Source organism: Oncorhynchus keta, chromosome 33 (assembly GCF_023373465.1).
Source record: "Oncorhynchus keta strain PuntledgeMale-10-30-2019 chromosome 33, Oket_V2, whole genome shotgun sequence".
Taxonomy (NCBI): Eukaryota; Metazoa; Chordata; class Actinopteri; order Salmoniformes; family Salmonidae; genus Oncorhynchus; species Oncorhynchus keta.
In genome coordinates this window covers 3,052,537-3,075,148 of record NC_068453.1, presented here as the reverse complement: position 1 = coordinate 3,075,148, position 22,612 = coordinate 3,052,537, and the positions used below count along the sequence as shown (strand labels likewise).

Here is a 22,612-nt window from a genome sequence, read left to right as displayed (position 1 = left end):
TTAGAACCACGGAGTTACTGCAAGTTACAAAAGAAAACAGGAGCTGCCTCCACTGTTCCAGCACTGTTTCAACATATGCTAAATATGATGGCCATGGTACTGGTGTGTGTGTGGTATGTGCGTGCAAGTAGAAAACCATGTTGACTCACTCTACTGGTAGAGAAATGCCAATGCCATCCTCCTCTTTCATGTTGCCTAAATGGTCTATGACTTTACAGTATACGCTTTTAGTTTTTGGCTAAAATACTTGCTCGCTAGCCCAACTTACTTTCATGGGCAATGATACGCCAGGCCAGCTAGTTAACATTCGCCTACTACATCTAGCTACATGTTGAACTTCCATCCTCTCAGGGCAGGGGTACAATGTGTGAATTTATGGTTGGATCAGAATCTCTGTTATAATCATTGGCCGGTACTGTCCAAATCGATGGCTAATTTAGGAAGGGACAATCTTTTGCTAACTAGCTAGACACCAGAGGACAACAACACAATGAGATGCAACAATTCAAGTTTTGTTTCTCTGTTTATAATGACGTTTGGCTTGTGATGTGATTGGTTTGAGGCCAAATCCAAACTTGTTTGGTTGCACCAGAACATTCATAGCTGAGCTCACACAGTTTAGCTCCACTCTGATTGGCTATTACTTTATACATTTTTTGTCAAGGGAGGCCTAAAGCCTGGCTTCCTTTGGCATCCATGAATACACGCCAGTGCCTCTAACCACGTAAATGCAAATGTCATCGAAAATCTTTTAAAACTCACCTCACTGTGATTGATTAATATGAAGAAAGAAGTTCAACAACAGGTTGAAACTGAATGGAAAACATGGTAGTTGTGGATCTTGTTTCAAAGCCTATAGAAGTGAATTCTAAGGTGATGATTAAATACAAAAAACGTATGCATATTGGAGCTTATGGCCTATATGAGTCAAAGCACGAAAAAAAAACGGAATTAAAATAATGATTGTGCCTTCATACAATACATAGCCTACCGCATATTACACATGGCAGAAAAACGTTTTTTATTTTTTATTATATAAAATATGGTACATAATTGGTCTAGCCTATACTCCAAAATTAATCAAAAAGACAAAGTTGAAACCACTGATTATGACAATGAGATGAAACTCTTGGACAACTTGGATCTGTCCTGTTGTTACATGTTGTTTGTTTGTTAACATGACAGCAATTTGGGGGGGATTGAGAGCCATTTAGATTAGGCTATTTGATTATGCTAATTTGAAACATGCATGATGTTAAACCCGTCCGTCTCATTACAATGCCATACATTTTATCTCCAGCATGTAGGCTAGCCTGTATGCTGCATATCCTATATCTGTTACATGATTTATGTTAGATATTTTTTGGGACAGAACGTTTTTGGAGAGCACCCTGGAGAGGCGCCCTGGGAAAGAATAAGCTAAATATTTTGTGCCCCTGCCTTTGACAAAGTGGAAACTGCTTATCAAAGTGTGGCATCCGCGCTGACCTGAAAAGCCGATATGCCCCTGGTTGAGAGAAATTGTCATGTTATTTTTGGGCAGAATTCTGTGAGGTTTTCAAGGTTGTTGTTGGAGGTGCGTTTTGGCCAGTTTAGCTCAGAAAATGGAGAAGATAGTTGCTCAACCGGACTCCTTATTTGGTAATCAACGAACGTATTTTGACATTATAACGCTTGCAGAGCTGGTGAATGGGAGTTTGCATCGGAGTTTTGTGGCCGTTAAAGTTAGATAACGTTAGCTGGTGTCCCAGTACATGCACATGTGTTAGCTACTTCTATGGTAGCTCCGAAACAACTAGCTCAGGATATATGTCTTTACGTTTGTGTTTTTGGCATGTACTGACTTTATTAGCAACAGTAAAATAGATACTAGTTAGCTAACTATTTTGCCACTTGAAATGAATATCGCAACGTGTATAGTCCCATTTGTAAGAGTTAACAGTACGCAACATATTTTAAGGCATACCGGAACCTGAGTTTCCAAGTGGTTCCATAGTGTAGCGGTTATCACGTCTGCTTTACACGCAGAAGGTCCTGGGTTCGAGCCCCAGTGGAACCATGATTTTAATTTACGTGCATACGTTAGTTATGTGATACACTACAGTATTACTAATGCATGTGTCTATTTAGGTGGTGGCAGCCTACACTATTTTAATACAGAGTTTGATGTTGATACGTTGCTGCTGCCAATAACTGGAACGAACTACAACAATCTCTGAAACTGGAAACACTTATCTCCCCCTAAGCACTAGCTGTCAGAGCAGCTCACAGATCACTGCACCTGTACACAGCCCATCTATAATTTAGACCAAACAACTACCTCTCCTCCTACTGTATTTATTTATTTATTTTGCTCCTTTGCACCCCATTTTTTCTATCTCTACTTTGCACATTCTTCCATTGCAAATCTACCAGTGTTTTACTTGCTATATTGTATTTACTTCACCACCATGGCTTTTTTTTGTTGCCTTTACCTCCCTTATCTCACCTCATTTTCTCGCATTGTATTTAGACATATTTTTCTACTGTATTATTGACTGTATGTTTGTTTTACTCCATGTGTAAACTCTGTGTTGTTGTATGTGTCGAACTGCTTTGCTTTATCTTGGCCAGATCACAATTGTAAATGAGAACTTGGTCTCAACTTGCCTACCTGGTTAAATAAAGGTGAAATAAATAAAAAATATTAAAAATAAAAAGGTTCTTGTGAGCCACTGTCAACAAGTAGTTGACTGAGTTTAAGCCCAAAAGCCTGCAGGTGGCGATATTGAGTCATTTCATTCTACCATCCAAAGGGTTTCTATGCAGCCGGCTATACACTCGGATCGCTTGTGGACGGTTCATACATAAAACAATTTCCATTCAGGCTGCAAATGCATCCGTTTCCTCCTTAACTCGGTTTAATTGCGAGAAGGCAAGAAAAAAAATGTAAAATATGCATACCATAAAACTTCAATTAAATGCACCTCTGATCAGTGTTGGATTTGTTATTATAATGGTCATACTGGTCACAATATACAGTGTCGTAGTCTTTTCAACAATGTATTGAGCAAAAGCTGTGTGCAATTAGGAAATAAACACTTGGTTCAAACAGGAACCTATCTCTAATAAGAGCCGGTTGTGTTCAGTGATTGAAGCAAATACATGCCTGGGCTATTAATTGTAGTTTTACAGTACTTTCTTTAAGAAACACAATTTTCCACAAAATAAAATTTGCTTTGTCATGTGCCGAATACAAATGCTTCCTTACAAGCCCTTAATTAACCAACAATGCAGTTCAATAAATATAGAGCTAAGAAAATATTTACTAAATAAACTAAAGTAAAAAATGAAATAAAAAAAGTAACACAATAAAATAATAATAACGTGGCTAAATACAGGGGGGACCGTTACTGAGTCAATGTGCGGGAGTACAGGTTGGTCAAGGGGGGGATCAATGTAAATAGTCCGGGTGGCCATTTGATTAAATGTTCAGCAGTCTTATGGTCTGGGCTAAAAGCTGCTAAGAAGCCATTTGGACCTAGACTTGGCGCCCTGGTACCGCTTGCCGTGTGGTAGCAGAGAGAACAGCCTATGACTAGCGTGACTGGAGTCTTTGACAATTATTCGGCCCTTCCTCTGACACCGCCTAGTATATAGGTCCTGGATGGCAGGCAGCTGTACTGGGCCATACGCACTACGCTCGGCAGGGTAGCCTAGTGGCTAGAGCGTTGGACTAGAAGGTTTCAAGTTCAAATACCCGAGCTGACAAGGTACAAATCTGTCGTTCTGCCCCTGAACAGGCAGTTAACCCACTGTTCCTAGGCCATCATTGAAAATAATAATTTGTTCTTAACTGACTTGCCTAGTAAAATAAAAAATACTCTCTGTCGTGCCTTATGGTTGTGTGCCGAGCAGTTACTTTTGGAGGATCTGGGGACCCATGCGAAATCTTTTCAGTCTCCTGATGAAAAGGTGCTGTCGTGCCCTCTTCGCGACTGATTTGGTGTGTTTGGACCATGATAGTGTGTTGGTGATGTGGACACCAAGGAACTTGAAACTCTTGATCCGCCCTGTCAATGAGAATGGGGGCATGTTCTGCCCACCTTTCCCTGTAGTCCATGATCATCTCTTTTGTCTTGCTCACATTGAGGGATATGTTGTTTTCCTGGCACCACACAGCCAGGTCTCTGACCTCACTATAGGCTGTCTCATCTGTTCTCTCTGCTATCGCACGGCAAGCGGTACCGGTGCTCCAAGTCTAGGTCCAAAAGGCTTCTCAACAGTTTCCACCCCCAAGCCATAAGACTCCTGACGCCTTGCTAGTGTGGCTAAATGCTTTTCCCGGATGTTGAGTACCACTGCTTTGCTTTATCTACGGCAGGTCACAGTTTGTTGATGAGAACTTGTTTTCAACTGGCCTACCTGTTTAAAAAAAGGTGACATAAAAAAGAGTTAAACATGATCTTAGGAAAACATGGAGATGCCGGGGATTGAACCCGGGAAAAGGTGACATAAAAAAGAGTTAAACATGATCTTAGGAAAACATGGAGATGCCGGGGATTGAACCCGGGGCCTCATACATGCGAAGCATGCGCTCTACCACTGAGCTACATCCCCACGTGATACTGCTGATGTAAGTATTTAAGCTATTTAAACCTAGTTACTGCAATATTTTGGATTTTATGTACTCGAAAGCGTCCCATTATCAGACCCTAGTAATTTGTTAATCAGGTTGGTTGGTATATGATTTATGCATTTAATCTTTAATTCTACATTCATTGCAATATCTGATGTCGACAACATTTACAGTGGCGCACAACATTATGATGTTTACGTTAGCTTCTTGATGGCTAACGTTAAGTTAGCTATGCTTGTAGCTAGATCAGCGATGTTTACTGATATTTGTGTCAGACAGTGCAATTGCTATTTAGTTAAATACTATCCACGTTATGGATGGTAGCTTATAATCAAACTAGCTAGCCAAACTGCCTGGTTTTATAACGTTCCGTCGACGCCCTACAGGAATTGTTCATTATTTATAATATCATCTGATACAAGCATGAGCTGCGATGGCCGAGTGGTTAAGGCGTTGGACTTGAAATCCAATGGGTTCTTCCCGCGCAGGTTCGAACCCTGCTCGCAGCGGAAAATGGTTATTTTGAATCAGTTATGACGGTGAGGATCAATACGAATAGAAAACCAGATTTTGTTAGGACATCCGTTTGCGCGATCAAAATGTGCTAAAATAGGCGATAGATTGATTGAAAGGTACACGAAATACACTAGCTGAGGAACGCTCAACTCCATTCTCAATAAAATAAAAAATGTGATAGTCCGGCTCGAAATTAACATCTTCACGTGCTAAATTAACGCCTCAAATAAGCACTTGCAGGCGGTCCAACATGTGCTAAATAAACTGCTGCAAGTGGTCCTACACACGCTAATTTTACCAGCCAATTTCCCTAGCGCCTCCTTTCATTAAATCGGTGTACAGTCAGTTTGATGCAACAACACAACAATTGAAGATGGTGAGAAGGAACTTCCTTAGCCGCTGCAAACAGACCCTAAATGACTGCACTCGGCTTCTGCTCTCCGATAATCCTGGACTTGATGCCCTTCAGTCCACGTTAATCAAGGTTGATTCTTTTTAAATACAATTTTTTTTATTTATATATAAATACATATATATATATATATATATATATATTTTTTTTTTTTTAAGGGGTGGATCAGCTTAATATTGCGGAACGAATGTTGCTTCCAATGTAATTGTCTGCATCATTTCCAATCCCCCATATTTTTGGGGTAAATATATATATATATACAGTGCCTTGCGAAAGTATTCGGCCCCCTTGAACTTTGCGACCTTTTGCCACATTTCAGGCTTCAAACATAAAGATATAAAACTGTATTTTTTTGTGAAGAATCAACAACAAGTGGGACACAATCATGAAGTGGAACGACATTTATTGGATATTTCAAACTTTTTTAATAAATCAAAAACTGAAAAATTGGGCGTGCAAAATTATTCAGCCCCTTTACTTTCAGTGCAGCAAACTCTCTCCAGAAGTTCAGTGAGGATCTCTGAATGATCCAATGTTGACCTAAATGACTAATGATGATGATAAATACAATCCACCTGTGTGTAATCAAGTCTCCATATAAATGCACCTGCACTGTGATAGTCTCAGAGGTCCGTTAAAAGCGCAGAGAGCATCATGAAGAACAAGGAACACACCAGGCAGGTCCGAGATAATGTTGTGAAGAAGTTTAAAGCCGGATTTGGATACAAAAATAATTCCCAAGCTTTAAACATCCCAAGGAGCACTGTGCAAGCGATAATATTGAAATGGAAGGAGTATCAGACCACTGCAAATCTACCAAGACCTGGCCATCCCTCTAAACTTTCAGCTCATACAAGGAGAAGACTGATCAGAGATGCAGCCAAGAGGCCCATGATCACTCTGGATGAACTGCAGAGATCTACAGCTGAGGTGGGAGACTCTGTCCATAGGACAACAATCAGTCGTATATTGCACAAATCTGGCCTTTATGCAAGAGTGGCAAGAAGAAAGCCATTTCTTAAAGATATCCATAAAAAGTGTCGTTTAAAGTTTGCCACAAACCACCTGGGAGACACACCAAACATGTGGAAGAAGGTGCTCTGGTCAGGTGAAACCAAAATTGAACTTTTTGGCAACAATGCAAAACGTTATGTTTGGCGTAAAAGCAACACAGCTTATCACCCTGAACACACCATCCCCACTGTCAAACATGGTGGTGGCAGCATCATGGTTTGGGCCTGCTTTTCTTCAGCAGGGACAGGGAAGATGGTTAAAATTGATGGGAAGATGGATGGAGCCAAATACAGGACCATTCTGGAAGAAAACCTGATGGAGTCTGCAAAAGACCTGAGACTGGGACGGAGATTTGTCTTCCAACAAGACAATGATCCAAAACATAAAGCAAAATCTACAATGGAATGGTTCAAAAATAAACATATCCAGGTGTTAGAATGGCCAAGTCAAAGTCCAGACCTGAATCCAATCGAGAATCTGTGGAAAGAACTGAAACCGCTGTTCACAAATGCTCTCCATCCAACCTCACTGAGCTCGAGCTGTTTTGCAAGGAGGAATGGGAAAAAAATTCAGTCTCTCGATGTGCAAAACTGATAGAGACATACCCCAAGCGACTTACAGCTGTAATCGCAGCAAAAGGTGGCGCTACAAAGTATTAACTTAAGGGGGCTGAATAATGTTGCACACCCAATTTTTCAGTTTTTGATTTGTTAAAAAAGTTTGAAATATCCAATAATAATATAATAATCATAATAAATGATTGTGTCCCACTTGTTGTTGATTCTTCACAAAAAATACAGTTTTATATCTTTATGTTTGAAGCCTGAAATGTGGCAAAAGGTCGCAAAGTTCAAGGGGGCCGAATACTTTCGCAAGGCACTGTATATATATCCATACACGCATGCATACATATACACATATATACATACACATACCTATATGGACATACATACTTTTTTAAATAATATACCTTTATTATTATTCCCAGCAAACCCTACCGCCGATCCCCCAATTGGAGTAAACTAATAAACACTTCTGCTTTTACCTTCAATTTATACATCTTATACACATTTTACAGACACAGTCTACTTCACAATAGTTCTCTCTTGTTTGTTCTTAGTCCTTCCTCTATTTCTGATGTCCATCTAGTTTGATTTCTATTTGTAACTATGCTATTTCACAAAAGTTCCTAACCTATATACATTTTACAGATCCTGTATGCTTTACATTGTTACATAGTCCCTCCCTTCAGCTCCATTCAACCCCTCCCATCTCTCTCTCAACATCAGCCATTTCGGATTTCTATTTGCCATATATTTTTCAACTGTGCAGTGATGCTTCACAAAATAATTGAACCTTCCTATTCTCATAGCTTCTACAGATTGTACATTAAAAATACAAAAAATTGCTAAAATAATTATTATATTATTGATTGATTGACTATGGCTTTTCAAATCACCCAGTATTGCTGTCTGTAGCGTTAGTTCTAGGCAAATGTTGCAATTCTTCAGCCATTCCTGGCCCTGTGACCAAAAACGAGCTACATATGGACAAACCAAAATAAATGATCTAATGACTCTGCCTCCTCACAGCAGAATCTGCAGAGCTGGGAAGATTGTATCCCCCATATATATAACATTCTATTAGTTTGCAATCATTTTTGTATAGTAATTTATATTGAAAAATTTGAAGTTTTGAATCCGGCTTTGTTTTGAGTATCAATTCATAAACCATGTGCCATGGAATGGGTATATCGAAAATCTCTTCCCAACTATTTAGCAATTTATATGGCACAGCTGTCAGTTTTTTGGTCCTTAAATGAAATTGGTATATGTTTTTATTTATCACACTTTTCTTTAACCATTTATGTTCTTTAATACAGGGCCGACATACAAGTTCCTTACTTTTTTCCCTATCTACTTGCCTCTTCCATTTTTGTGGTAATGCTGCAATTAATTGGTTGTAATTTTGGGTAGAGCAGACATTTCTATATGTCTGTGTTAGCTGCATGTGTGACATAACTCCACCAGTCCTATTTAGGATATCATTCACATAAATTATACCTTTTTTTTTTTTTTTTCGATAAATACAGTTTCTTTTAAAATCAATTAGTATATTTGAATTTAACCACAATATTTGTTGTACTATTTGTTCCGTCCTTTTAGGTGGATTAAACTGAAATTGCAACCAACTTTCTAAGGCTTGTTTAAAAAATAAAAATATTAATAAGATTATTTCCTTTTCAAACAACCGAAAGTGAGCAGGTGTAATCTGAATAAAGGGGAAAAGGCCCTTCCTGAATATAGGATGATACATTCGTACCAATTTACTAGAGAACCAGTTTGGATTTAAGTATAACTTTTGTATGACTGATGCCTTTAGTGAGAGGTCTAATGCTTTAATATTTAATCATTTCTGCCCACCGAATTCATATTCGTTATATAAATAGGCCCTTTTCATTTTATCTGGCTTGCCGTTCTAAATAAAATTGAATATTTTTTGTTCATATAATTTAAAAAGCAGGTCACTAGGTGTAGGCAAAACCATAAGCAAATAGGTCAACTGTGATGTAACTAAAGAGTTAATCAGGGTGATTTTTCCACAAATAGACTGGTATTTTCCTTTCCATGGTAGCAAGATCTTATCTATTTTTGCTAACTTTCTATAAAAATGTATTGGAGTGAAATCATTTCTTTCTTTTGGGATTTGTATACCGAGTATGTCCACATCTCTGTCAGACCATTTAATTGGTAAACTACATGGTAATGTAAAATGTGCATTTTTTTGTGATCCAATACGTAATATGGTACATTTATCAGAATTTGGTTTTAATCCAGAGAGGATAGCAACAAATATCTAGATCCTCTAAGAGGCAGTGGAGAGACTCTAATTGTGGTTTTAAAAGAAAACATAATATAATAATAATATAATAATATATGCCATTTAGCAGACGCTTTTATCCAAAGCGACTTACAGTCATGTGTGCATACATTCTACGTATGGGTGGTCCCGGGGATCGAACACACTACACTGGCGTTACAAGCGCCATGCTCTACCAACTGAGCTACAGAAGGACAATGACACCTTAGTTTTTAAGACACGGATTTCTAATCCGTTAATATTATTGTTTGAACTAATCTTAGCAGCTAACATTTCGATGGCGATAATAAATAGATATGCCGATAGTGGACAAGCTTGTTTTACTCCTCTAGATAGTTTTAAACTTTCTGAGATGTAGCCATTATTTACTATTTTACACCTAGGGTTACTATACATAACCTTAACCCATTTTATAAGGGATTCCCCAAAATTGAAATGTTCCAGGCATTTATATATAAACTTTATATATAAACTATATATAAGCCTTTTCAAAATCAGCTATGAAAACCAGGCCTGGTGTCCCCGATATTTCATAGTGTTCTATTGTTTCCAGTACTTGTCTTATATTATCTCCAATGTATTGTCCGTGTAAAAACCCTGTCTGATTAGGATGAATAATATCTGACAATACTTTTTTAATTCTATGTTCCAAGCATTTTCCCAGGATTTTTGCATCACAACGCTGAAGTGTAAGAGGTCTCCAATTTTCTTAATGGACTGGATCTTTATATATACCACTTGGGTCCTGTTTCAGTAATAATGATATCAGACCTTCTTGTTGCGTGTCTGATAATCTACCATTTATATAGGAGTGGTTAAAACAAGCCAATAATGGTCCTTTGAGTATACCAAAAAAGTTTTGTATACTTCCACGGGTATGCCATCCAGCCCTGGAGTTTTCCCATCCTTAAAGGCCCCAATTTCCTCAATCAGTTCCCCCTCTGTAATTTGGCCTTCACATGAGTCTTTCGGAACATATATTAATTTTACATTAATATTAGGAACAACATCCATACAATTGGTTTCAATTAGTGGAGATGGAGGAGCCTGAAATGAAAACATATTATTAAAGTACTTTACTTCCTCTTTCAAAATATAATTTGGTGAATCATGCGTGACTCCATCATTTGTAACAAGTTGTAATTAAAAAAAATTGGTAGCATTTATATATTGAATATTGGAAAAGAATTTGGTGCATTTTTCCCCATATTCCATCCAGTTCGCTTTATTATTATAATATATTACTCTAGACCTTTCTTGAATAAGTTCCTCCATTTCTTTTTGTTTTTCCTCTAACTTATTCTGTGCCTCTATAGTACAATTTTTATTGCTATCTAACTGTACTGTTAGTCCTTCAATTTCCTTTGTTAATATGGACTCTTTTGATCTAAATTGCTTTTGTTGTATAGATGAGTACTGAATTGCATTCCCTCTAAAGGCACATTTAAAAGTGTCCCATACAGTAATGGGATCTGCTGTACATATGTTATGTCTGGAAAAAGTAAGTTATAAATCCTTCTGTCCTTGTTCTAAACAATTTATCATCTAGTAGGCTTTGATTAAATTTCCAATATCCTCGCCCACGTGGAAATTCTGTAAGAGTAATGTATATGCCAATTATGTGATGATCCGACAGAAATTCTGTCCCCTATCAACACTTTTTAACCTCTTGCTCCTACCCGACACGCAGGCGTCCCATCTAGACATCTGGAAATGCAAATGCGCTACGCTAAATGCTAATAGCACTCGTTAAAACTCAAACGTTCATTAAAATACACATGCAGGGTACTGCATTAAAGCTACACTCGTTGTGAATCCAGGCAACAAGTCAGATTTTTAAAATGCTTTTCGGCGAAAGCATGAGAAGCTATTATCTGATAGCATGTAACACCCCAAAAGACCCGGAGGGGACGTAAACAAAATAATGAGCATAGTCGGCGCTACACAAAACGCACAAATAAAATATAAAACATTCATTACCTTTGACCATCTTCTTTGTTGGCACTCCTAGATGTCCCATAAACATCACTATTGGGTCTTTTTTTTCGATTAAATCGGTCCATATATAGCCTAGATATCGATCTATGAAGACTGTGTGATCAAGGAAAAAAATAGCGTTTTATAACGTAACGTCATTTTTTTTTAATAAAAAAGTTGACGATAAACTTTCACAAAACATTTCAAAATACTTTTGTAATGCAACTTTAGGTATTAGTAAACATTAATAATCGATCAAATTGATCACGAGGCGATGTATATTCTATAGCTGTACGTCTGGAAATAATGTCCGGGTAAATCTCAACCAAAATATCCGGTCGGAGACAGGAAGAAATGTGCTGCCTCTTGTCCGTTTGACCAAGAAACAAATCGTAGGCAAATGACAAGACTGTTGACATTGTGTGGAAGCTGTAGGTAGTATTGCAACCTCGGCCCCATTTAATGTGGTTCACATTCAACAATGGGTTCTAGTGGCGCATGGATATATTTTCCCATTTTCAGTGATCAGATTTTCCTGCGCTTTTCGATGAAACGCACGTTCTGTTATAGTCACAGCCGTGATTTAACCAGTTTTATAAACGTCTGAGTGTTTTCTATCCACACATACTAATCATATGCATATACTATATTCCTGGCATGAGTAGCAGGGCGCTGAAATGTTGCGCGATTTTTAACAGAATGTTCGAAAAAGAAGGGGGTAGGAGTAACAGGTTAAACTTTTGGTGCCAGAGAGAATGGTATAAGAAAGTAGTCAAGGCGACTAGCTTGTTTAAGCCTCCGCCATGTATATCTCACTAGGTCACGGTATTTAAGTCTCCATATATCCACTAATTCCAATATATCCATGACATTCATGATTTCCTTAAGTGCCTGAAGGTGATAGTTTGTAGTGTGATTTCCTTTCCGGTCCATAGAGGTATTTAAGACCTTATTAAAATCTCCCACCATAATAATAGAGTCTAGTGTTGCTTGTAAAGTTGATAAATTCTTATATATATTTTCAAAGAAGCTTGGATCATCATTATTCGGACCGTACAGGTTAATAAGCCATATCTGTTTATTGTCCAATAACATATTTAAAATAATCCATCTACCTTGATAATCTGTTTGGACAATTTGCACATTTGGATCAAAATTATTGTTAATTAAAACCATCACCCCTTTTGAATGTCTTTGCCCATGTGAGAAGTATATTTCGCCCCCCCCAGTTCTTTTTCCACAAAACTTCATCTAAAACTGTTGAATGGGTTTCCTGTAAACAATAGATATTATATTCCTTCTCTTTTAGCCAGGTAAATACTGATTGTCTTTTCTTATTATCTGCTAGGCCATTACAATTGTAACTGGCTATACTTATTTCACCACCTATCATAATGAGACACAACTTTCAATTATTTTTTATCAAAATATATGTTTGTAAACGTACCATTAAAAAGTAACATGATGATTGAGTGTCTATATACTGTAGCTGTACCATGATCTTTGCATTTCTACTAAGTAAACCTCCAAGTGGTCCCTACTATTCCACCCGCTAAAAGCCCTCCTCATCCCGAGTTGTGTTGTCATCCCAATGCCCGGCAGACCACCTTCGACTCCCTGTATCCCATAACCCATAACCGATTGGTATCCATCCTTTGAAAAGAGCACACAGTGCCATTTTCCCGAATTGAAGTAGATTAACTGCCAAATGCATTTCCATCGCCCTCACCTCGATTTGTATTATATATAGCTGTGGATCATCCTCTATTGTCCCTAACATCTTTTACTTCTTCGCAACAGTTGTGGGATACACACATACACCCACACCCACACACACTCAACCCATACCCCCACACAACCATAAGCTCACTTACTCAACAATTGCACCACCCCAGAGCCCAACTCAAGATAGGTCTTGATTTACAAATGCACTTGCAGTTGCAGCTGCATGAGAAGGCCTGCAAGACCGCACAAAAATAGGCAAAAATGTAGAGATTTTATTTATCATTGTCACATCCTAGATGATGGAGGTCAAATGTACACCTTTTCCCTGAAACACTCACAATACGGTCACCCGTATTGACCATATTCCCAAGCATCTCCATGCAGTCTGACTTTGATTCTGTGCCACTAGTGGCACAATAATATACCCCCTCTCTGAATGTCCGAGTGTGACCCCCTCCCCATGGGTTACTGTAGCTAGTTTTGCCAGCACTGCCACTGCCTGGGTTGGGGCACCCCACCGGAATCCCCACCGGCTAGGTACAAGGTCATCAAGGTTCTCATTAGCAGCTTTGAGAATTTCCTTGTGTAGCTCTCCCTTTAGGGGGCTTTGGCTTTGCAGGACCAACCCCGCCAAGCAGGCTCAGAATCTTGGGGAATAATATTATTACTATTATTACTTAATCATAAAGTTGATCTGCTAGCTAACACAGAAAACAGATCTGTGTATGGCTATGCAGTTATATTAGAGGCTCAGACACTGAGACAGCAGTGCAAGTAACTTAGGCCTATGGTTCGCTAATATTGATAAGGCCAAAGGAGTATTTTATATTTAGCTAGTATATGTAGTATATATATATTTTGTTTTAATGAATGCTGGTATTTGGTTGGATTGCTAAATTAGTTACTAGTTAGCTTGCTAACGTTCCTTATCCACACACCCCGGCCATAGCCACAGCGAACGGCGCCGTCTTGTAAAATTGTTACAGCCCTGCTAGCTACATAAAGGTGACTTATTATCGAGGAGTGCTGAAGGCAAACATGTTTTTGTATTATTTGGCAAAACAGCAACTGAAGGTCTAAAACTTCAGGCAGGCTTGCTGGCTAGCTATATTTTCAATGCTACCTAGCCTTAGCCGCGCTAGCTCGCGATTAGCATGAAAACATTTACAAAGCTCACAAAGCTCATTTGACCTAGGACAACCCTGTAAAAACGTTGCTAATATCTACAACATATCAGCTTTCCAACAGCACAGATATTACTTTTGAATACCCTTTGAAATATTAATATTTAATCTCAGCCTATGATGTAGAAATTAACAACTTCAGACATAAACCAGGAACTTTAACGTTAGTACTTTGAACAGGAATCTCAGTCCCATCCATGGTCTCTATTTTCACCAAACTGTCATCTTGCAGAATGGAGACCATACAGAGGAGCCTTGAGTGGGCTAGGGGAGGCTGATAAATGTTGGGTGTGGTTGGGCTTACTGGTGATTTTATTTTCACTCTTTGTTCTCCTGCTGCCCATTGTATTCGTTCTTGGTCAACATTTCTATTTATGTCTTGACTTTAAAATCCAATATTATAAAAACATTACTTGGCCACAATTTGTGACAGTTACTATAATTTAAAAGTGTTTTTTGGAATGAGGGGGGTGGGCTGTGTCACAATACATTAAGTAGCCTAAACACAGTGTTGTATTATTGTTACAGCCAGTTCCGGTACCGGGCTCCTCGGACTTGGAGAGGAGCTAGAGGTGCACCTTGTTATGCCATCACTCAAGAGCAACTGTGCTTTCAGTGTGTCTCAGATGGCAGATATTCTACATGTGTCCCGATCGACAGTCAAACGTCGTCTAAGGTCAGTTGTGATTGGGAGTAATGCTATAAACTACAGATGCATGGTTTCCAGTTTCTTACCAATCAAACAATTTAGAATGACTACAATCAAGACAGGAGTTTAAAATGACTATGATGATATACATTACCTCATCCCTGTCCATTGTTACTCTTTTTTTTCCAGACACTTCAATCTGTCACATGCACCGTTATATTCTGACATATCAGACTTGGCTTTGGATGAAAAGATTAAGGACTTGGTGGCTGGGAACGACAAACTTGGACCGGAGGATGTTCGAGCACAATTAAGGGTTCCGGGTGCAGAGATGCAGAGCGAGGGCTGCCCTCAGAGACATGTCGCAGAGGCTGCATAGAAGGTGCCGTGTTGCTGGACCAAACTCGTTATGGCATCTTGATGGAAACAACAAACTGATAAGGAAGATGTATTTTTCTGATAGACACAATTATCTACATCACTGGTGAGAAGTTGTACATTGTAACATCTCAAATTGTTCATCCTCAACTTGTTCATCAACAACTAACAGTTCAGTAAGCAATGGCCCTTGATTCCATATGTCACTCATGTGTATAATAACTGTTTTATTGTGTTTCTGCTACTTCTGTGATTGATAGAGCATCTGCATCATGAAATTAACAAACATGCTTATATTGAGGACATATGGAGGCAAAAACAATTGGAGCAAAGTATTTGTGCCTAAGTGTGAACCACAGGAGAGTCTGTCCTCCTGACTCATCAAGATAAACGTGGTTCTTTTTCCAATTGAAGTAGATATTGTAATCACACATCTTCCGCTGCAGGAAACCGTCTAGAACAAACCCTTGTTGTAGCCTTTAGAGGGCTAACGGAAGTACACTTATAGATGTGATCCGTGGAAGATTGTTCATTAACATTGTTCCACATTTGGATGTTAATTTAATATTTGGTCTCTGCTGCTTTGTTATATACTGCAGGAACCTGATGCAGCATCTAAGTGGTAAAGGAGGATGCTGATGTTTGTATATTTAATGTGTCTTCAGCTTCTGTATCAAACAGTGCTGTGTTTTCTGATTTAGGTTAGAGGATAGTCATGCATGGTGTCATTGATGGGTCCAGCCACCTCATTGTGTTTCTCCGTGCTTCCAGCAACAATCGCAGCAGTACTGTAATGGATTGCTTCATGTCACCGATCCCTCAGGAACTGTGTCATTACGCACACCTGGTCCCCATTCCCACTGATTGTAATTGTATAAATGTGCCCTTTGGTTCACCTGTCGATGATTGTTACTATGTCCGTTGCCGTGTATGAGTACTTGTGTTTTGGCCTTTTGTGCCCTTGTGGATTGCACAGATGATTACGGGTCTCATCCACTGTGTTAATCATTGTGCGCGGGTGTTATTTATTCAAGGTACTCCTCGCTCTTTTGTTTGGGTTTCAACCCTGTGTTTTTGTTACGTGTTTGGTCTTCGTCCCCGTGCCTTTACACGGCATGCCGTAATTTGGGCTTAAATAAAAGAACATTACGCACTCCTGCACATGTCTCCCAAATCCATTCATACCAACGTGACACATGAATGCTGTCTCTAGATATGGTGTTCCCTCCAGAGTTAGGACGGAGCGTGGAGGAGAAAACAGCACTGTCTGCTTTCTCCAATAAGACATATTAAAAATACGATTTCAAAAAAATAGAGCTACATGCATCCTTGAAATGTCTTCTTGACCTACACATCGATTACATTCTATAGTGAGTGATGCACGTGGCTACATGTTTTTCTGTCAATCATTTTCAGAACGCAATCACCTCATGTTTTGACAGCTTTATTACTTTCTCCGTGTTTTTGAAATGCATAAGCCTTTAAATGACCTTTTACCGACTACTTCTACAAACAAGGCTACACTTGTGGCAGAACCTATTCCTGTACCCTCCCCACATCTTCTGCACCACTTCCTGTGGCCCCCGTCCACCATTCCCGGAGGCTTGTCGTCCACCTTCACCCCCCTCTTCTGTTGATGTTGGTGATGACAATGAGTACGTCATCCCTGTAAATAATTCAATGCCCTATTACAGATGAATTGTGGGAAGTATGTGAGCTTTGTTATTCTGAATGTCTCTTTTTTTGTGTGTTGACCTCCAAACACTGCTGAAGTTAATGAGCAGCAAGATTGACTCTGCTTTTGTCCCTGATGCCAACCAAATTAACGTGATGAGGGACAACGTTTATGTTTGTGGAGTGAGAGGCTTTAAGAGAGCCCGCTTTAATCCGGAGGATAAAATAGACATGGTTTTTAGGGATGCTGTATGACTTGAGTAAGACATTTGATTTTTGCATGTCATTTAATGTGTCCTTTATTTACTGTTTGTCTTCTGTGTGACAGCACTCTATGATGGCGTATACAAGCAGGTGGGCCGCATGATTGCTGTCTGGTACATGGGGGTGTAGAGCCACAATTTTTCAGAGACGCTATACAGGCAAGTGTGTGGCCTACAACCTCCTGTGCCAGAACTGAAAGAAATTGCGGAATATGACTTCAGAGAGAAGTTGGAGAAGGTAAGTATCTTTATACTGTGATGGATGTTACGTTACTGTTCATTTGCTGTTCATTTTCAGTTTGAAAAAGATATTAGGGTTGTGGTTGTTCATGAATACTTTTCCACGTGGATTTGGTTCCCTTTTGTTGGCAGGCAATCTTTTTTAAGGGTAGGGATATTCAGTTTATTGTTTTGCTAATTTGTCCCAAAGCACTGTTTATTGAACTAAGATCCAGTTAGCACAAACTATTGACGAGGCACAGGAAGCGGTCATGTTGGGTTCAGTGCTATTCTTTTGTACATTGGAGAGGGATGCCCTGGTGGTGTCAGCCACAAAGTTCTACTTAGAAAGCAGGCTACGGGATGATCTTGAGCAGTAAGTTTCCATATATCTAAGGAATCTCATAAGGTTAGCTAATAAATTATTCAGGGCAAATTCATTTTGTGACTTTTTTTACTTTATAGATTCAAAGAGGGTCTGGGGTGTCTAGGTCTGATGCCTTGCATGAATAGACACTCAAGCCTCTTCAGAGAGGTTTTCATCTACGCCGAGAAGCCTCTTTTGGTCAAAGACATAGCTTCTCTCTTCAAAGCAGAGCGCTCCCCACCTGGTACCAAAGAGCAATAGAGATCAGAGTCGTATCTTTCTGGAGGGACTGGCTGCTGGAGGTGGAAGGTTAGATGCGGAACCATCATCATTGAAGTAACACAGCCCACATCAGTAAAACATATCACCTAATCACCCACAACTGTGGGACAGCATTTTATAGCCTTATTCTTCCATGGGCCCCATAAGAACATAATAGATATATTTAATCCCAAACGACTTTCAGTTAGAGTATCGTGTTCTTCAATGAGTGTTACTTATGGACTTTAATGTCCCTTTAACCATGGAGAAGGTTTTCATTTTCACTTCGTGGGTTTCAGCATTCCTAGGCTGGGATTGCCAGTGGGATCCACAGCTACAGTTCTATCTGCTACTGCACGGCTAGCGCCAAGTCTAGGTCCAAGAGGGTTCGAAAAGAGGGTTCGAAAAAGCTTCTACCCCCAAGCCATAAGACTACTGAACATCTCATCGAATGGCTACCCAGACTATTTGCTGCTACTCTATTATCTATGCGTAGTCACTTGATCTCTACCTACATGTATATATTAACTCAACTAACCGGTGCCACCGCACATTGACTCTGTACCGGTATCCCCTGTATATAGCCTCTCTCTATTGTTATTTTACTGCTGCTCTTTAATTATTACTTTTATTTCAGAATTAAACTAATTAAACTGCATTGTTGGTTAAAAGCTTAAAGTTGTGAGTGTTGACGAGGACAAGGATGGAGAACACTGTCGTGCTGATTGAGTTCGAATAACAAACTGGAAGCTTCAAAAGGAGGGTGGTGCTTGGAATCATTGTTTTTCCACTGTCAATCATGGTTTCCTGCAAGGAAACACGTGCCGTCATCATTGCTTTGCACAAAAAGGGCTTCACAGGCAAGGATATTCCTGGTTGATTTAGGTGCAATCTTACTGGTAGCAATATCCTTGCCTGTGCCTCTCACTGGAGAGTGATCTCCAGCCTTGTCCTCGTCAACACTCACACCTGTGTTAACGAAGGAATCACTGACATGATGTCAGCTGGTCCTTTTGTGGCAGGGCTGAAATGCAGTAGAAATGTCTTTTTGAGATTCAGTTCATTTGCATGGCAAAGAGGGACTTTGCAATTAATTGCAATTAATCTGATCACTCTTCATAACGTTCTGGAGTATATGCAAATTGCCATCATACAAACTGAGGCAGCAGACTTTGTGAAAATGTATATTTGTGTCATTCTCAAAGCTTTTGGCCACGACTGTACAGTGGATGGGAGAATGGTCAAGTATCACCATCTACTTTGTTTTGCTTATGCTGAGACTGTTGTTCTATCACCTTTATGTCAGGTCCCACAGCTTCTTCATGTACTCATGATCACTGGGGATCAGGTGTACCATGGTAGTGTCGTCAGCATGTTTAGGTGTTGGTCCATTCTGGGGATACACACATTCTTGTGATAATGTTAAAAATCAAATTTGTTATTACAGGGTTTTCACCCAGAGCCCTGAGTCTGCTAACCAGTTTGTGGGTCAGGATGGTGTTGAAAGCAGAGCTATAAATGAAAATGCACTCCTACGTATGTAAAAATGTATAATTGACATTTCTTTGGACCATAGGTAAACTGGAGTTGGTCCGGTGAAATCTTTGCTACCATGTGCTGCACGATATGTATTGTTCCAGTTGTTAAAATCGATATTGACTGGGCTACAGTGGGGATGGTAAGAAGCTTATATATCACGGGGACCTAACTTCTAATGTCCTTTCCTGGTACACCCACACAGACACTGCAGTCAAAAATCCAACCAGCTGCTCTCCACCCTACGGTGGCTGAAGACGTTTTGCCTGACGTCAAACATTAACAAGAGTGTCGGATTGAAGTGTGGAAAAAATGTAAACAGAACCATAAGAGCAGAGTCCTTATTTTTTTTCATCATTACTGGCACAGTCGTTTTAAAATAACTTCTAATTGTAGTCACTTTCAATTGATTCATTGACTCCAAGAACCATAGATTGTTTGTAAGTTCAAAACATTAACACACAACTGACATTAAATGTCGCTTGACAGTAGCTTCGGATACATGTTTTAATAACATTGGATATTTGATTGGGCTTTAATGATGCATACCTTGCTTGTGTTGTGCATGCCAACCAGGTGAGAATCACCAGAATTAACTGTGATACTTGATGAATCAGCTGTTTCATCAGCCTCCCCCTTTCCCACTCCAAGCTCCTCTTCATGGTTCCCTTCTGCAAGACACAATTGTGTGAAAATAAAGTGGAAGGAATGGGAACCCTATTCCTTTGAAGCAGTTCTATATAGTACTGGGTATATGCCTGAAGTTTATATCTTACCCTAATAAGCTTCGATGGAATATAAACGTTCCAAAACAAAGTGAAAGTGCACATTAAAGTCTACTCTGTTCGAAAGCTGACATGTAGATGTTAGAAAAGGTTTTTGTAATGGATCTCGTCCTCCTCTTCTGAGGAGGAGTAGCGAGAAGTATCGGAGGACCAATGCGCAGCGTGGAAGTGTCCATAATGTTTAATGAAAATGAACACGGAAATACAAAAGAATAAACGTGAATCAACGACACAAACGAAACAGTCCCGTGTGGCACCAACACTGACACTGTCACGTTCTGACCATCGTTCGTGTGTGTTTTCCTTGTTTTAGTGTTGGTCAGGACGTGAGCTGGGTGGGCATTCTATGTTGTGTGTCTGGTTTGTCTATTTCTATGTGTGGCATGATATGGATCTCAATCAGAGGCAGGTGTTAGTCATTGTCTCTGATTGGGAACCATATTTAGGTAGCCTGTTTTGTGTTGGGTTTTGTGGGTGATTGTTCCTGTTTTTGTGTTTGTGGCACCAGATAGGACTACCAGAGTTTCCGTCCCCCAGTCCAGAGGCGCCAGAGCTTCTCTGTCCAGCGTGGCCAGAGCCTTCCTCCTCTCCAGCGCAGCCGGAGTCTCCCGCCTGTCCGGCGCTACCAGATCTCCCGCCCCTCATTCCAGAGGTGCCAGAGCCCCTCATTCCAGAGGCGCCAGAGCTCCTCAGTCCAGCACTGCCAGAGCCTTCCTCTCCAGCGCCGTCTGAGCTACCCATCTGCCCAGCGCCGTCTGAGCTACCCGTCTGCCCAGCGCCGTCTGAGCTACCCGTCTGCTCAGCGCCGCCAGTGCCGCCAGTCTGCCCAGCACCGCCAGTCTGCCCAGCGCCGCCAGTCTGCCCAGCGCCGCCAGCGCCGCCAGTCTGCCCAGCGCCGCCAGTGCAGCCAGTCTGCCCAGCGCCGCCAGTGCCGCCAGTCTGCCCAGCGCCGCAAGTGCCGCCAGTCTGCCTAGCGCCGCCAGTGCCGCCAGTTTGCCCAGCGCCGCCAGTCTGCCCAGCGCCGCCGGTCTGCCCAGCGCCGCCAGTGCCGCCAATCTGCCCAGCGCCGCCAGTCTGCCCAGCGCCGCCAGTGCCGCCAGTCTGCCCAGTGCTGCCAGTCTGCCCAGTGCCGCCAGTCTGCCAGGATCCCCCATTCAGCCAGGATCCGCCATTCAGCCAGAATCCGCCATTCAGCCAGGATCCGCCAGAGCCGCCAGTCTGCCAGGATCCGCCATTCTGCCAGGATCCGACAGTCTGCCAGTCAGCCAGGATCCGCCAGTCTGCCAGTCAGCCAGGATCCGCCAGTCTGCCAGGATCCGCCAGTCAGCCAGGATCTTCCAGTCAGCCAGGATCCGCCAGTCAGCCAGGATCCGCCAGTCAGCCAGGATCCGCCAGAACTGCCAGTCAGCCAGGATCCGCCAGTCAGCCAGGATCCGCCAGTCAGCCAGGATCCGCCAGGATCCGCCAGAACTGCCAGTTAGCCAGGATCCGCCAGTCTGCCAGGATCCGCCAGTCAGCCAGGATCCACCAGTCAGCCAGGATCTGCCGGAACTGCCAGTCAGCCAGGATCTGCCGGAACCGCCAGTCAGCCAGGATCTGCTAGATTCATCAACCTTCCTGAGCTTCCTCTCAGTCCCGAGCTGCCCCTCAGTCCCGAGCTGCCCCTCAGTCCGGTGCTGCCCCTCAGTCCAGTGGGGCCCGTTGTCAGGGTTCCTAGGCCAAGGTTAGCAGCGAGGGTCGCCACTCAAGGGACGCTAAGGAGGTGGACTAAGACAATTATGGAGTGGGGTCCACGTCCAGCGCCAGCGCCAGAGCCGCCACCGCGGACAGATGCCCACCCAGACCCTCCCCTAGGTTGTGCGTTCGGAGTCCGCACCTTGGGGGTACTGTCACGTTCTGACCATCGTTCGTGTGTGTTTTCCTTGTTTTAGTGTTGGTCAGGACGTGAGCTGGGTGGGCATTCTATGTTGTGTGTCTGGTTTGTCTATTTCTATGTTTGGCATGATATGGTTCTCAATCAGAGGCAGGTGTTAGTCATTGTCTCTGATTGGGAACCATATTTAGGTAGCCTGTTTTGTGTTGGGTTTTGTGGGTGATTGTTCCTGTCTTTGTGTTTGTGGCACCAGATAGGACTGTTTTGGTTTTTTCATGTTT

The 22,612-nt window shown here is 41.1% G+C and overlaps 3 non-coding genes across 3 annotated transcripts; 2 read left to right on the top strand and 1 right to left on the bottom strand.

Annotated features, from left to right (window-relative positions):
• The first annotated feature begins 1,986 nt into the window (after positions 1 to 1,986).
• Positions 1,987 to 2,059, top strand: trnav-uac (transfer RNA valine (anticodon UAC)). Its single transcript has one exon. It is a non-coding gene; the product is annotated as a tRNA-Val (tRNA).
• Positions 2,060 to 4,527: 2,468 nt separating this feature from the next.
• Positions 4,528 to 4,599, bottom strand: trnaa-cgc (transfer RNA alanine (anticodon CGC)). The gene has a single exon. It is a non-coding gene; the product is annotated as a tRNA-Ala (tRNA).
• A 446-nt stretch (positions 4,600 to 5,045) lies between these two features.
• Positions 5,046 to 5,127, top strand: trnas-uga (transfer RNA serine (anticodon UGA)). Its single transcript has one exon. It is a non-coding gene; the product is annotated as a tRNA-Ser (tRNA).
• Positions 5,128 to 22,612: the final 17,485 nt, after the last annotated feature.